Source organism: Ruditapes philippinarum, unplaced genomic scaffold (genome assembly GCF_026571515.1).
Source record: "Ruditapes philippinarum isolate M1 unplaced genomic scaffold, ASM2657151v2 ctg13358_1_1_1_1, whole genome shotgun sequence".
In the NCBI taxonomy this organism is placed as follows: Eukaryota; Metazoa; Mollusca; class Bivalvia; order Venerida; family Veneridae; genus Ruditapes; species Ruditapes philippinarum.
Window position 1 is genome coordinate 1 of NW_026851865.1, and position 14,670 is coordinate 14,670.

At 29.7% G+C, this 14,670-nt stretch overlaps 1 long non-coding RNA gene across 1 annotated transcript; it reads right to left on the minus strand.

The window, feature by feature from the left end:
• Positions 1-5,179: 5,179 nt before the first annotated feature.
• LOC132741707 (uncharacterized) lies at positions 5,180-6,447 on the minus strand. The gene is made up of 2 exons (XR_009627318.1): positions 6,266-6,447; positions 5,180-5,428 (listed from the first exon to the last, which is right to left on the minus strand). It is a non-coding gene; the product is annotated as an uncharacterized LOC132741707 (long non-coding RNA).
• Between the last annotated feature and the right edge of the window lie 8,223 nt (positions 6,448-14,670).

Here is a 14,670-nt window from a genome sequence, read left to right on the forward strand (position 1 = left end):
TTAAATTCCCATTCCCTTCAGTAGTTATGGAGATACCAGCTTACACGCAAAAACTTAACCAAGAATTTCTAAGTCGAAAAAGGGGCATAATTATGTAAAAAAGCAAATCAGAGTTATGGGACTTGAGCCAATCATCTTAGATAATCACAGAGAACAAGTGTGTGAAGTTTAATCCATTCCCTTCAGTAGTTATGGAGATACCAGCTTACACGCAAAAACTTAACCAAGAATTTCTAAGTCGAAAAAGGGGCATAATTATGTAAAAAAGCAAATCAGAGTTATGGGACTTGTGCCAATCATCTTAGATAATCACAGAGGAACAAGTGTGTGAAGTTTCAATCCATTCCCTTCAGTAGTTATGGAGATACCAGCTTACACGCAAAAACTTAACCAAGAATTTCTAAGTCGAAAAAGGGGCATAATTATGTAAAAAAGCAAAATCAGAGTTATGGGACTTGAGCCAATCATCTTAGATAATCACAGAGAACAAGTGTGTGAAGTTTTAATCCATTCCCTTCAGTAGTTATGGAGATACCAGCTTACACGCAAAAACTTAACCAAGAATTTCTAAGTCGAAAAAGGGGCATAATTATGTAAAAAAGCAAATCAGAGTTATGGGACTTGTGCCAATCATCTTAGATAATCACAGAGAACAAGTGTGTGAAGTTTCAATCCATTCCCTTCAGTAGTTATGGAGATACCAGCTTACACGCAAAAACTTAACCAAGAATTTCTAAGTCGAAAAAGGGGCATAATTATGTAAAAAAGCAAATCAGAGTTATGGGACTTGAGCCAATCATCTTAGATAATCACAGAGAACAAGTGTGTGAAGTTTTAATCCATTCCCTTCAGTAATTATGGAGATACCAGCTTACACGCAAAAACTTAACAAAGAATTTCTAAGTCGAAAAAGGGGCATAATTATGTAAAAAAGCAAATCAGAGTTATGGGACTTGAGCCAATCATCTTAGATAATCACAGAGAACAAGTGTGTGAAGTTTTAATCCATTCCCTTCAGTAATTATGGAGATACCAGCTTACACGCAAAAACTTAACCAAGAATTTCTAAGTCGAAAAAGGGGCATAATTATGTAAAAAAGCAAATCAGAGTTATGGGACTTGTGCCAATCATCTTAGATAATCACAGAGAACAAGTGTGTGAAGTTTCAATCCATTCTCTTCAGTAGTTATGGAGATACCAGCTTACATACAAAAACTTAACCAAGAATTTCTAAATCGAAAAAGGGGCATAATTATGTAAAAAAGCAAATCAGAGTTATAGGACTTGTGCCAATTATCTTAGATAATCACAGAGAACAAGTGTGTGAAGTTTCAATCCATTCCCTTCAGTAGTTATGGAGATACCAGCTTACATACAAAAACTTAACCACAGGGACGCCGACGCCGACGCCGACAAATGGGTGAATGCATTAGCTCGATTATTCTGCGAATAGTCGAGCTAACAATTTAGATAAAGAACAAACCTCCTGAACAAAGATACTTCTTCTCATGTAATTTCACATCAGGATACGAACTCTATAAACAAAACAATGCGTTCCAGAATAAAAAAGGAAATTCCAGATGTCCTTTTTCCGGGGGTCGACCTTAAGCCACTTTTTCAGCAACAAATTTACATGCAGAGAGAGTTACATAGTGAGACTAGAGAGATAGAGGAATAATTCCCCTATCTTTTAAACCTAGTACCTGTCCGTTCTGCGGATACTTTTCGACTATCTTTTTATAGGGGTTTATTTTCTAAGGATAATTTTGCAAACTGTTGTTTGGAGTTATTTGATAAATATGCATAGAAGTATATTGTTTATACTTTAAAATGGTTCTTGTTACTGGGTCGTATGGGGGTTGCGTTTATTGGACGCCGCCTTTCCTTGTTGATCTTGTTTATCATATTTTAATATTACTGTCATCTTTGCAATTCATTCTCCGAAATCGCAAATGGTGTAATACTATTTTACGAAATGAATAAATATGATATTTTTTCTGCATATTTCTCATGCGTTAGTATGATCTTTGCTGATAATTGTTATTTGTGTAGATGAAAATGTGTTCGTGATATATGGTTTTACCCCTGTTTATATGAAAATGATATAATCAATGACAAAATGGAGGGTCATTCAATAACGCAAACATTTGTTCTTGTTTTTTTATGACAATAAGTTTCTTTATTTAACATTTTCCATCATACATCATGTTGTTAAAATGAAAAAAAATGTAGTAAAACAACAAAAATAAAAATATTTAAAAGTTAGCTACAACTGATATTAATATGATAATTAATAAGCTAGTGGTAACGTATTATTGCCAACTAATCCATTTTTACCAACTATCTATAAAATAATACGTATCCATTACCTACAATGTAATCATTACATTTATTTACATTAATTATCAACTTTAAAAAAACATGTGCAAAAATAAAATATTTATAGTGAAAAATGAATAATAATAATGATAACAACAACAATAGAAATAATAATTATAATAATAATGAACTTCAATGTTCATATATAAATATATATATTAATAAGTGACTTCAACTGATTTTTCTCATTTTCTTTTCAAAAATATGCCATGTTTATTTGCCAGGTTGATATTGAAATGAGAAAAATAAATTAATGTCAGTTATTTTTAGTATAAGATTATACTATTTTTACTATTTTTCTCATTAAACTTATATGCCTAGAAGTGTAAATGAAAATATCAGTGTAAAAATTTTGCTTTATCAATATAATATAACTGTTACATATACCGGGATGTGTTCCCAAATTACCCATTACTTCAGTGTGGGCATAGAAAAGTTGTTTGAAGTGGCAAATAGGTGAAAGATAAGCATCTTTGCTTTCTAACATTAACAAAATGAAAAGGTACTTTACTCGTATAGCATTTAATGATAGGAAGAGTTTACTTTTCTTTTTTCTTTTTTAATAACTGATAAATAAACAAACAAATAAATAAAGGGATGAAAAAATAAGTAAATGATAAATAATTAAATAAATATATGAATAAATAAATAAATATATATATATATATATATATATATATATATATATATATATATATATATATATATATATATATATATATATATATATATAAATCATTGATGTAATATAAGGTGATTGAAATGTGATAAAAACATCAAATGGTAAAAATGTTATTTAACTGCGGTAAATCATTATCAATTATATGCAAAAATGTGATTGATTGCTTTCATGAAAATATATTGTTTCAATGCTGAGTAAATAGCTTAATTATAGGTTCAGAGAAAATACAAAACTCATTCAACCAAAGTTATATTGTTATGGTTATATATTGGCACATCTTCATCTGTTAATTCTTTTGAAATTATATCCAAGTTTATGCGGACAAATGACACATAACTGTTTGCTATGCATGTATGTTCCAAAAGTGCCAATTCAATGTTCTAAGATTTCTTTACTCAAAGAAGTAGTAAATCTTATAAGCTATCGTACAATCTCTAGTTGTAAAATAATGTCCATTTTACTGACAGTCCATTCCACATTAATCATTTCGCTAGTAGTCAATAAATACACTGAAGCACTAATAGTCTTACCACATAACGCGGAAATAATACAAGTTACACATTGTGCTGATTAGTTACACAATGTGTGAGAAGTTCTACATCATCTTTAGGCATTTCATTAAACAAAAATGCGTTTTTAAAAATATTATAATATAATATACCTTGCCTACCTTATGATAACTATTATAACTTCAAATACAAACAAGAGACAATGTGAATACATAAGCCGACCTCTGGTAAAATATTCGACCTGCGGGGGATAATAACATTCCTGCCTTATGCCCGGAACAGCACAAACGTCAAAACATGATCATGATTCTTGTTTTAACCCGCACTCCCCCGGGGCGAAACTAAAAAAAAAAATTGTTTTCAAAACTTAAATAAAATGTGTATGCAAAACTAAAAAAAAATATGTATGCAAAAAACAAATATGATTTCAACACTTAAATAAAATATGTATGCGAAACAAAAAAAAAACAAAATTTTAGACAAAACAAAACAAAATCAAGAATTGCAAATGTCACCGTACATAACTGAAAATGAAACTATTTTTTCATCAAAAAACAAAAGTATCTCAAAAATGTTCGGCCATGGTAAACGAGGTTGCTTTGTTATAATAAATGTACATGTGTAGTACTATTTATATTCATAAGTATTTTCAATGATATGTTTCTTTTGGATCGTTTTTCCCTGTGTTTATCTTCTTTTATTGTTGTTGTTGTTGCTTCTTTTTTTTGGAAACAAAAACAACAACAAAAAACAAACAAAAAAAACCCATTAAACTTGCAATAACATTTATGCATATAAAGGGCTTATAGTTTTATTTTTTTATAATAAAATTTCATGCATTGTTACTGCAACAAACGAAAATTAAGGCAAATTTGACGTTCCTGAACATTCATGGAATATAATACAAATAACTAACATTATTTTTGCAGAATTCTGATCTCATATCTATTTTTCTAATTATCGAAAATCAGACACAAAAATAAAAATCAATTTCAATATAATAAACATAATAAGAAAAATATGCGTATCAAAGAAATCTATTCGATGATAAAAGCTAGTATCAAAATGTTAAAAAGGTTAAAGGCACAATCTGTCGCAGAAATCCATAAAATTTAAAATGTTTAGAAATGTTAAACATGTATTCACTATTGTTTTAATCAAAGATTTAGATGTTTAACATATGAGGAAAGTATCGATGAATGTTCAATAATATGTCGTAAAGGTAGCAATATGTAATCAAGGCAGTATTTTGACTTCTACACGAAATACTTATTTACAATAATTATATTAATCGCAAAATTATTCTATATAGAAAATGAGATCTTACCACTTTTAAGAAACTGTAACAGAATACCTAACTTAAAATTTATAAAAAGGTTTTGAAAAATGAAACTGAGAGCAATTTTTAGGCACGATGTGTCTTTAATTGTACATCCCAAAGATTATGAAAAACCAGATATGCGTAATATTATATTACACAAAACACAAAGCACTGACAATGCAAGACATAATATTTATACATGTACATTTTTCTGAATATATTTTTGCGGAATCAAATAATGAGTTTCATTCTGTAAAGAAAAACAAAAATAAAACAAAAATAAAACGATAGTCGGAGCATGATGAATTGAGAATACCAAAATCACTTCAGCAACTTCAATGTTAAATGTTTATGCCTGTTGTTTTCATCGCGCATTCATAATATTTGCGTTTGTTCCGATGCATCACTTGTCTTAACAACCATTTTTATCCGTATTTTATGGTAACTCCCTATTTGACGCCGTTTTATATTATTATCCAGTATACGTCTTATTGATTTGTTGAATATCAAATCACTTTTTTCCTTTCTTCTCTTATCTGTAAAATAAAATAAACAATTTTATTTTCATTTTTTCCACATCAAATTTGCTCCTTAGATAATTATAATGAAATGAAAGTCATACATTAATTAAAAAAGTTTTAAACGATCAACTTCCTGACACAAATGAAACACATGATTGTGTGTATTTTATAGGAAAGTTATGACTCGCTTTAGGACTGACAAAATGTGCATGTATCGCATACTCAATCTGAAATGTTTAAAAACATTTTCTCTCTGATTTGTATGTGATATGAGTCGTATAAATACATTGACTTTCACTTGAAGCATAACGGGATTTTCAAGTTTATGTAATTTTATGTATATAATTTAATGCAAGGATAAACAATAGTTTTAATATTTTTTTCATCTAAGCTTGAAATGTTTGTATGTTACTATTTATTCATAGACAAATTTTAACGAGTCAGAACAACATTAAAAGATCATTTTATGCAAGAAAAACAAATATTGACAAAAAACTTATAAATATGTATTAAATATTTTATAAAGTCTTATAACGTGCGTACATTTATTATGCTTGTTTCAAATTTTTAGAATTTGTGTGTAAGTTACAATAAATATAAAATTGTAAAAATGTTAAAGTTACAACAATTTAAATTATCATCACACTTTAGATGTTATGTTTATTAATTAAAACGCATGGCACACAAGTAAATGACAATAAAAGAGAGATGCCTAAGCTAAAAGAATAGTTAAGAACCACCAAATAACTCTTATGAAATGAAGGTGAAAACTATGTTATGCTTGAAACAAATACAAACATGAAAATAGTACGATGAATGTATACAAAACATAGAAATGATTAGTATATGTACCTGATTAATTAACAATTTCCAAAGCACTAATCGATCACCATCATGTACTTCTGATAGCCATGTTTCATTGTTTGTTATGTTTAGCTTATTAGTTCGAATCAGTAATTCAGTGTTCTATTACATTATTTTAGTACACACTAACACTTTAAACTTTACACAACCCATGTGTACTCTTCCTAAACAGCCTGACTAACTCCATATATTTTAAAAAGGGGAAATACACTCGTTCCCCTTTTTAAGGCACTATTTTTACATTATTTTCAGCTAAAGTAATGGTATTGTTTTGTGAAAAGTAAAAGACAAACAGCTAAAGTAAACATCCAAATTTTATTTTTTGTTTCTTTTGCAAATGTTTTCGGGGGAACCGTTCCCCCGAAGAACAAAAGCCATGTACAGAATACAACATGATTCGATAAATAAACAGCAATTGTTCAGTAATAAGAGATACATTATGCTTACGGGGAAACCATTCCCTCATCAAAATAAAAAGCAAATTTCAAAACTTATCTTTAACACATACTCTAAAGTGGAACCATTCCCCCTTAAAAAAAATAGATATAACAATTTGATCAAATAAATGCAATAATTAAGAAAATAAGAGCCATGTAACCGATAAAAGGGAACCATTCCCCATCAACAAATTAAACTTCAAAACTTATTAAACTTCAAAACACATTTTCTAAAGTGGAACCGTTCCCCCCATAACAAATTAACAGATATAACAATTGGATAGAATAAAATGCAATAATTTAGAAATTCAGAGCCATGTTACCAGTAAGAGGGAACCGTTCCCTCTTCGAAATAATTTTTTTTTTAAAAAACTTAAGTATGACACATTTTCTAAAGTGGAACCGTTCCCCCTTAACAAAACAGAAATAACAATTTGATAGAATAAAATGCAATAATTTAGAAATTAAGAACCAAGGTTACCCGTAAGAGGGAACCGTTCCCTCATCAAAATAAAAATAAATTTCAAAACTTATCTCTTACCCATTTTCTAAAGTGGAACCATTCCCCTTAACAAAACAGGTTCAAAAATTTGATAGAATAAAATGCAATAATTTAGAATTTTAGAGCCATGTTACCGGTAGGAGGGAACCGTTCCCTCATCGAAATAGAAAACAAATTTCAAAACTTATCTAGAACACATTTTCTAGAGTGGAACCGTTCCCCCTTAACAAAACAGAAATAAAAATTTGATAGAATAAAATGCAATAATTTAGAAATTTAGACCAAGGTTACCCATAAGAGGGAACCGTTCCCTCATCAAAATAATTTTTTTTTTTATAAAACTTAAGTATGACACATTTTCTAAAGTGGAACCGTTCCCCCTTAACAAAACAGAAATAACAATTTGATAGAATAAAATTGAATAATTTAGAAATTTGGAGCAAGGTTACCCGTAAGAGGGAACCGTTCCCTCATCAAAATAAAAATAAATTTCAAAACTTATCTCTTACCCATTTTCTAAAGTGGAACCATTCCCCCTTAACAAAACAGGTTCAAAAATTTGATAGAATAAAATGCAATAATTTAGAATTTTAGAGCCATGTTACCGCTAGGAGGGAACCGTTCCCTCATCGAAATAGAAAATAAATTTCAAATCTTATTTATAACACATTTTCTAGAGTGGAACCGTTCCCCCTTAACAAAATAGATATAACAATTTGATATAATAAAATGCAATAATTTAGAAATTCAGAGCCATGTTACCAGTAAGAGGGAACCGTTCCCTCATCGAAATAAAAAAATTTTTTTTTATAAAACTTAAGTATGACACATTTTCTAAAGTGGAACCGTTCCCCCTTAACAAAACAGAAATAACAATTTGATAGAATAAAATTGAATAATTTAGAAATTTGGAGCAAGGTTACCCGTAAGAGGGAACCGTTCCCTCATCGAAATAAAAAATAAGTTTCAAAACTTATCACTTACCAATTTTCTAAAGTGGAACCGTTCCCCCTTAACAAAATAGATATAACAATTTGATAGAATAAAATGCAATAATTTAGAAATTCAGAGCCATGTTACCAGTAAGAGGGAACCGTTCCCTCATCGAAATAGAAAATAAATTTCAAATCTTATTTAAAACACATTTTCTAGAGTGGAACCGTTCCCCCTTAACAAATTAACAGATATAACAATTGGATAGAATAAAATGCAATAATTTAGAAATTAGGACCAAGGTTACCCGTAAGAGGGAACCGTTCCCTCATCGAAATAATTTTTTTTTTTTTTAAAAACTTAAGTATGACACATTTTCTAAAGTGGAACCGTTCCCCTTAACAAAATAGAAATAACAATTTGATAGAATAAAATGCAATAATTTAGAAATTCAGAGCCATGTTACCAGTAATAGGGAACCGTTCCCTCATCGAAATAATATTTTTTTTTTAAACTTAAGTATGACACATTTTCTAAAGTGGAACCATTCCCCCTTAACAAAACAGAAATAACAATTTGATATAATAAAATGCAATAATTTAGAAATTAAGACCAAGGTTACCCGTAAGAGGGAACCGTTCCCTCATCAAAATAAAAAATAAATTTCAAAACTTATCACTTACCAATTTTCTAAAGTGGAACCGTTCCCCCTTAACAAAATAGATATAACAATTTGATAGAATAAAATGCAATAATTTAGAAATTCAGAGCCATGTTACCAGTAAGAGGGAACTGTTCCCTCATCGAAATAATTTTTTTTTTTTAACTTAAGTATGACACATTTTCTAAAGTGGAACCATTCCCCCTTAACAAAACAGAAATAACAATTTGATATAATAAAATGCAATAATTTAGAAATTAAGATCAAGGTTACCCGTAAGAGGGAACCGTTCCCTCATCAAAATAAAAAATAAATTTCAAAACTTATCACTTACCAATTTTCTAAAGTGGAACCGTTCCCCCTTAACAAAATAGATATAACAATTTGATAGAATAAAATGCAATAATTTAGAAATTTGGAGCAAGGTTACCCGTAAGAGGGAACCGTTCCCTCATCAAAATAAAAAATAAATATCAAAACTTATCTCTTACCCATTTTCTAAAGTGGAACCATTTCCCCTTAACAAAACAGAAATAACAATTTGATAGAATGAAATACAATAATTTAGAAATTTAGAGCAAGTTTACCCGTAAGAGGGAACCGTTCCCTCATCGATATAAAAAACAAATTTCAAAACTTATCACTTACCAATTTTCTAAAGTGGAACCGTTCCCCCTTAACAAAACAGATATAACAATTTGATAGAATAAAATGCAATAATTTAGAAATTTAGAGCCAGGTTACCAGTAAGAGGGAACCATTCCCTAATCAAAATAAAAAATAAATTTCAAAACTTATCTATGACACATTTTCTAAAGTGGAACCGTTCCCCCTTAACAAAACAGATATTACAATTTGATAGAATAAAATGCGATAATTTAGACATTTTGATCAAAGTTAAAGATTGCGGACGGCAATGGAAAAGCTGCCATTGACTGTAACAATACCTCTATTTTTTTCTTTGAAAAAAAAATGACAAGCTAAAAATGGTGAAAATACACTAATTTGACATATAAGTTCAAGACCATTATGAGGCAAGTTTAGTTTCAATTGCTAAATTTGAGCCACAAATAAATCACTATATAAGAAACATTTTGACTGATCTATCATATGAAAAACAAATTTGATTAAATGCCTTGGAACTAAATTTCACTGCAATGAGATACATCTGTCTATATTAAGTTTCACTTCAATAGCTCCAATAGGTGGACTGTGAGGCAGACAGACAGACAATCTGATTCTAGTACACTTATCATCATAGTTGTGTAGGGTTTATAAAAATAATCTAGAACAAGCCGCTTCCATATGTTATAGCCCAATTTTGTTTGTTCATTCAACAGTAATTTGCCTGTACTGGTTTGAAAGCCTGTGTGTATAACAATCACTCTCAACATCTCTCTTCACAGCCATACAGGTATTGTTAAACAATTTTTAGCTACCAAATCGAAGTTACAACAGAATATGCCCATGTAAAATCCAATTATTTTCTGCCATTTTGAGTCTTTTATTTTCTGCCATTTTGAGTCTTTTTCACAACAGTATCTGAAAATAAATAAGGATTCATTTAACTTTTTTCATTTCATTATTTGCTTGCATCTATCATTTCACAAAATAATCTTTTCAAATTCTGGGACTTTGTAAGATACAAGTGAATGACTTAAAAAAACCAGATAAATACATGTATATAAGGCCAAAAAAACAAAAACAACTTGTTTCTGGTCACAGTCCCCTAAAATGAACAAGGTCAGTAGGTAGGGATTTTTTGGGGGTTGACTGTTAAAACCGATGACATATATGCAAAGTGCTGCATTAAATATAAATGGATCCCATGTCATTCTGACATATTGGTCAGGGGTAAAATATACAGTCAGTCGGCAGACCAGAAACAAGATTTTTTTTTTTTGGCCTAAGCAAAATACTGACAAAATGTTTGAAATTAGGATCATAAAATTTTGTTGCATGTTAAGAATAATTCTTATATTACTTTTATTTTTTTGTGTGAGAGGTTCAAAACATGAATCCTTTACATAATTCTGTTAGATGTACTTAAAGTTCAGGCTCACCAACTTTATATAATTATATATTGAGTGCATTGGATTTTGCTGTGATGTAGGGGAAATTATGACAAAAAAGAAGTATCTTTAAAAAGATACTTGGACAAGAATAAACTGTTTATTACTTGTCTTTTTAAAACCACTTGCCCCTTATCACTGTGTGTTCGAATCCCGACAGGGACTTTGGATTATTTCATGTGAGGAAGCTATTCAGCTAGCTTACGGAACGTCGGTGGCTTTACTCAGGTGCCCGTTCATGCTTGAAAAAATACACGGAGTGGCACCCTGTACGAAAATGCCTACCCTGACTACACCCTGATTTGACATGGGATAAGACATTTATTCCCAGCCAGGTTTTTTAAGCTATTCAGTTGACTATAGAGAAGACAGAAATCTATTTTTAGATTTTTTAGTATACAATATATAGTGTTTTCAGGGTGGATTCAACGAAATATTTAAATGAGCCAGAAAAAATATCACCCTGAAATGGAAATCCAGGGCAGAATTTTCACTCACACAGATTTCTAAAAATAGATTTACTTCTAGTTAAATTGAGAGCAATTTAAGGGTGGGATAAATTTGAAATATTTAAATGAGCCATAATTCACCCTGATTTCTGTTTAAAAAGTTAGGCCAGATTTTTTTCCTCCTGTTATTATCCCGCCCTAAAATTTTGCAAATCCCACCCTGAAATTAAAATAAAAATCCACCTAGATTCCTGATCTTTTTAGAACCAGTCCAAGAAAATATTCTTAAATAAATTCCATCATATTCTGAGCATTATGTATTTTAAAATAATAGGTGATAAAAAGTAGCTCATAACAAACAATGAACATAATGCTGAATTGATCATCTTCACAATTCAGTGGTGGCTATTTGCTTACAAATTTTCATCCATGATATTTGACAAAATAATAATTAATTCAGAATTTTTGTTTCACTTATCTGTATTTGATTTTCATACAATTAAATACATTTCAAAAGTCATTCTTGTTTGATATTTCCACTAGATATCTGCCAGCTGTATTACATAATTCCACTCTATAGTATCTGGGCTACACAATCTGTAAACATATGAAAGCGGTGTAGGAATATGCTATAGACAACTTTCAATTTATAATATATTAATCTATGTAACACCTTAATATAGAGAAATATTCCATACAGTGATGTTTAAAAGGTATATTGCATTAATTGCAATCAAAACAAAAGAACAAAATGATTGATGAAATTATTTTAAAGAAGCTACAGCATTATAGACATATATGTACTGACTTTATGAAGTTATTAATTCTATAAAATTTGCAGGGATGAATACTTTTGATAATTAAAACTGAAACTAATTTTGATAGAATTAAATGAAGAAAATAAAATTACCAGTACTATTTCTTCCATTGTATTCTTTTGTTCCGCAACTACACCATTTTCTTCTTCTTCATCCTCTTGTCACATGTTACTGAAATATTTGGCTTCAACCTAAATTTTGGATGTAGAAAAAAAAACAAATATATATGCAACCATGTTATAATTTTTATTTCATTTTAAGACTTCAGTGGTTTTTTTTTCTAGAATGGAATGATCAAAATGCATAGTTTATTTAGAAAAATTAAGAATGATTTCTATTTTCCCTCCATATTTTTAAACAGGTTTCCTGGATATTCATTTAATTTCTTTTCAGAATACTGGGCTTACAAAATTCATTATTATATGAACAAGAGCTGTCAGTAGGACAGCATGCTCGACTATTCTAAGTGCTTGATAGTAAAAGAGCCTTGATAATGTTAAATTTTCTAAGTTCACCAAAGGGCTAATCTTTTTTTATAAATTCATGTTATATGCCTTAGAGAGAGTCTAATTATACAGTATTGGCTTTACTATTTGGAAGGTAATGTCATTAGGGTGTTTTATTGAGTATAATAATACTAATTACCTATGAATACATAAATTTGACAGAAAAGGTACAAAGGCTTGTTATTAACATGTTTTATCAAGTAAATCACTGCTTTATTATTATGAATGCATAAAATTGTCCCAAAAAAGGCACAAACCCTCCAGTAGTTATGGAGATAACAGCTTACAAGCAAAACTTTATCATGAATTTCTAAGTTGAAAAGGGGAAGAAAAATCAGCCTAAATGCAAGATAGAATTATGGATCTTTGTCAGTGACCTACAATTCTGACCCTAAATGCATATGTGAAGTTTTAAATAAATATCTTTAATAGTTATTGAGATATGTAAAACTTGCATGTAAACATTAACCAAGAGACTAAGTAGAAAAGGGGATATGAATCAGCCTTAATGCAAGATAGAGTTATGGAACTTGGTCAGTGACATACAATTATGACCCTCAAATTATGACCCTAAGTACATGTGTAAAGTTTCAAGTAAATATCTTTGAAGACCTTTAACCTTTAACCAAAATTTCTAAGTTTCAAAGGGGCAAATAATTCTGCAAATATTTCAGACAGAGTTATGCAATTTTGCAAAATGATGTACATTGTTACTATAAAAAAGTGTATTAAATTTCAAATGAATATCTCAAGCAATAATTGAGATATTTGACTTTACAAACAATATTTAACCAAAATTTCTAAGTTTCAAAGGGGCATAATTCTGTCAATATTGTAGGCAGAGTTATCCAACTTGTCAATCTGATGTACCTTGTTACTATAAATAAGTATTGTAAGTTTCAATTGAATATCTCAAGCAATACTTGAGATATTTGACTTAACAAAAAACTTTAACCAAAATTTCTAAGTTAAAAAGGGGCATAATTCTGTCAATATTGTAGGCAGAGTTATCCAACTTGTCAATCTGATGTACCTTATTACTATAAATAAGTATTGTAAATTTCAATTGAATATCTCAAACAATAATTGAGATATTTGACTTTACAAAAAACTTTAACCAAAATTTCTAAGTTAAAAAGGGGCATAATTCTGTCAATATTGTAGGTAGAGTTATCCAACTTGTCAATCTGATGTACCTTGTTACTATAAATAAGTATTGTAAGTTTCAATTGAATATCTCAAGCAATAATTGAGATATTTGACTTTACAAAAAACTTTAACCAACGCAGACGCCGACGCGGACGCTGACGCGGACGCCGACGCCGGGGCGACTACAATAGCTCTCATATTCTTCGAATAGTCGAGCTAAAAATTAAAAATATTAAGAACTGTAATTTAATTATAACTTACCATTTATCTGTCACAATTGGCTGCTAATTTCCCTCCATTTTTTTCAAAATGAGTAACGTTCAAGTTTAACACTATTATGCTCCATGTTATATATATGTTAAAGTTTCACAATAAATTTTCCAAGAAAGTTCTGTATAGCTAGGGTAGTTGAATTCTTAAATCTCATTATCTATATAATTATCAAAACTCATTTATATATTAATACATAAGTGTAACATGATTTATTTGAATCAAAATCACAACTTAAGCCTCCAATCTTTCTAAAGAAAATGACCATGCTGGAAACAATTTTCAGGGTGTGATATTTGCTCTGGATTTTAAACTGCTGTCGGTCAATCTGTGCTAACTTCTCTATTTTCATCTGCCAGATAGCCCAGTTTAACATAAAGTATTTTGAAATACTGTATAAAGTTCCACTTGAAGGTTATTTGTTTATATAAACTGAAAGCTGACCTTAGACATTATGAGATTCTGTGCAGATTGTGAGATGGTGGATAAAAACTAAAAATCTTGTACATTACTTATTCAGCTGACCAATTTATGCATTAAATAAAAAATTGTTTGTCATAAGTTAAATATAGATACAATCAATTACTAGTAACAAT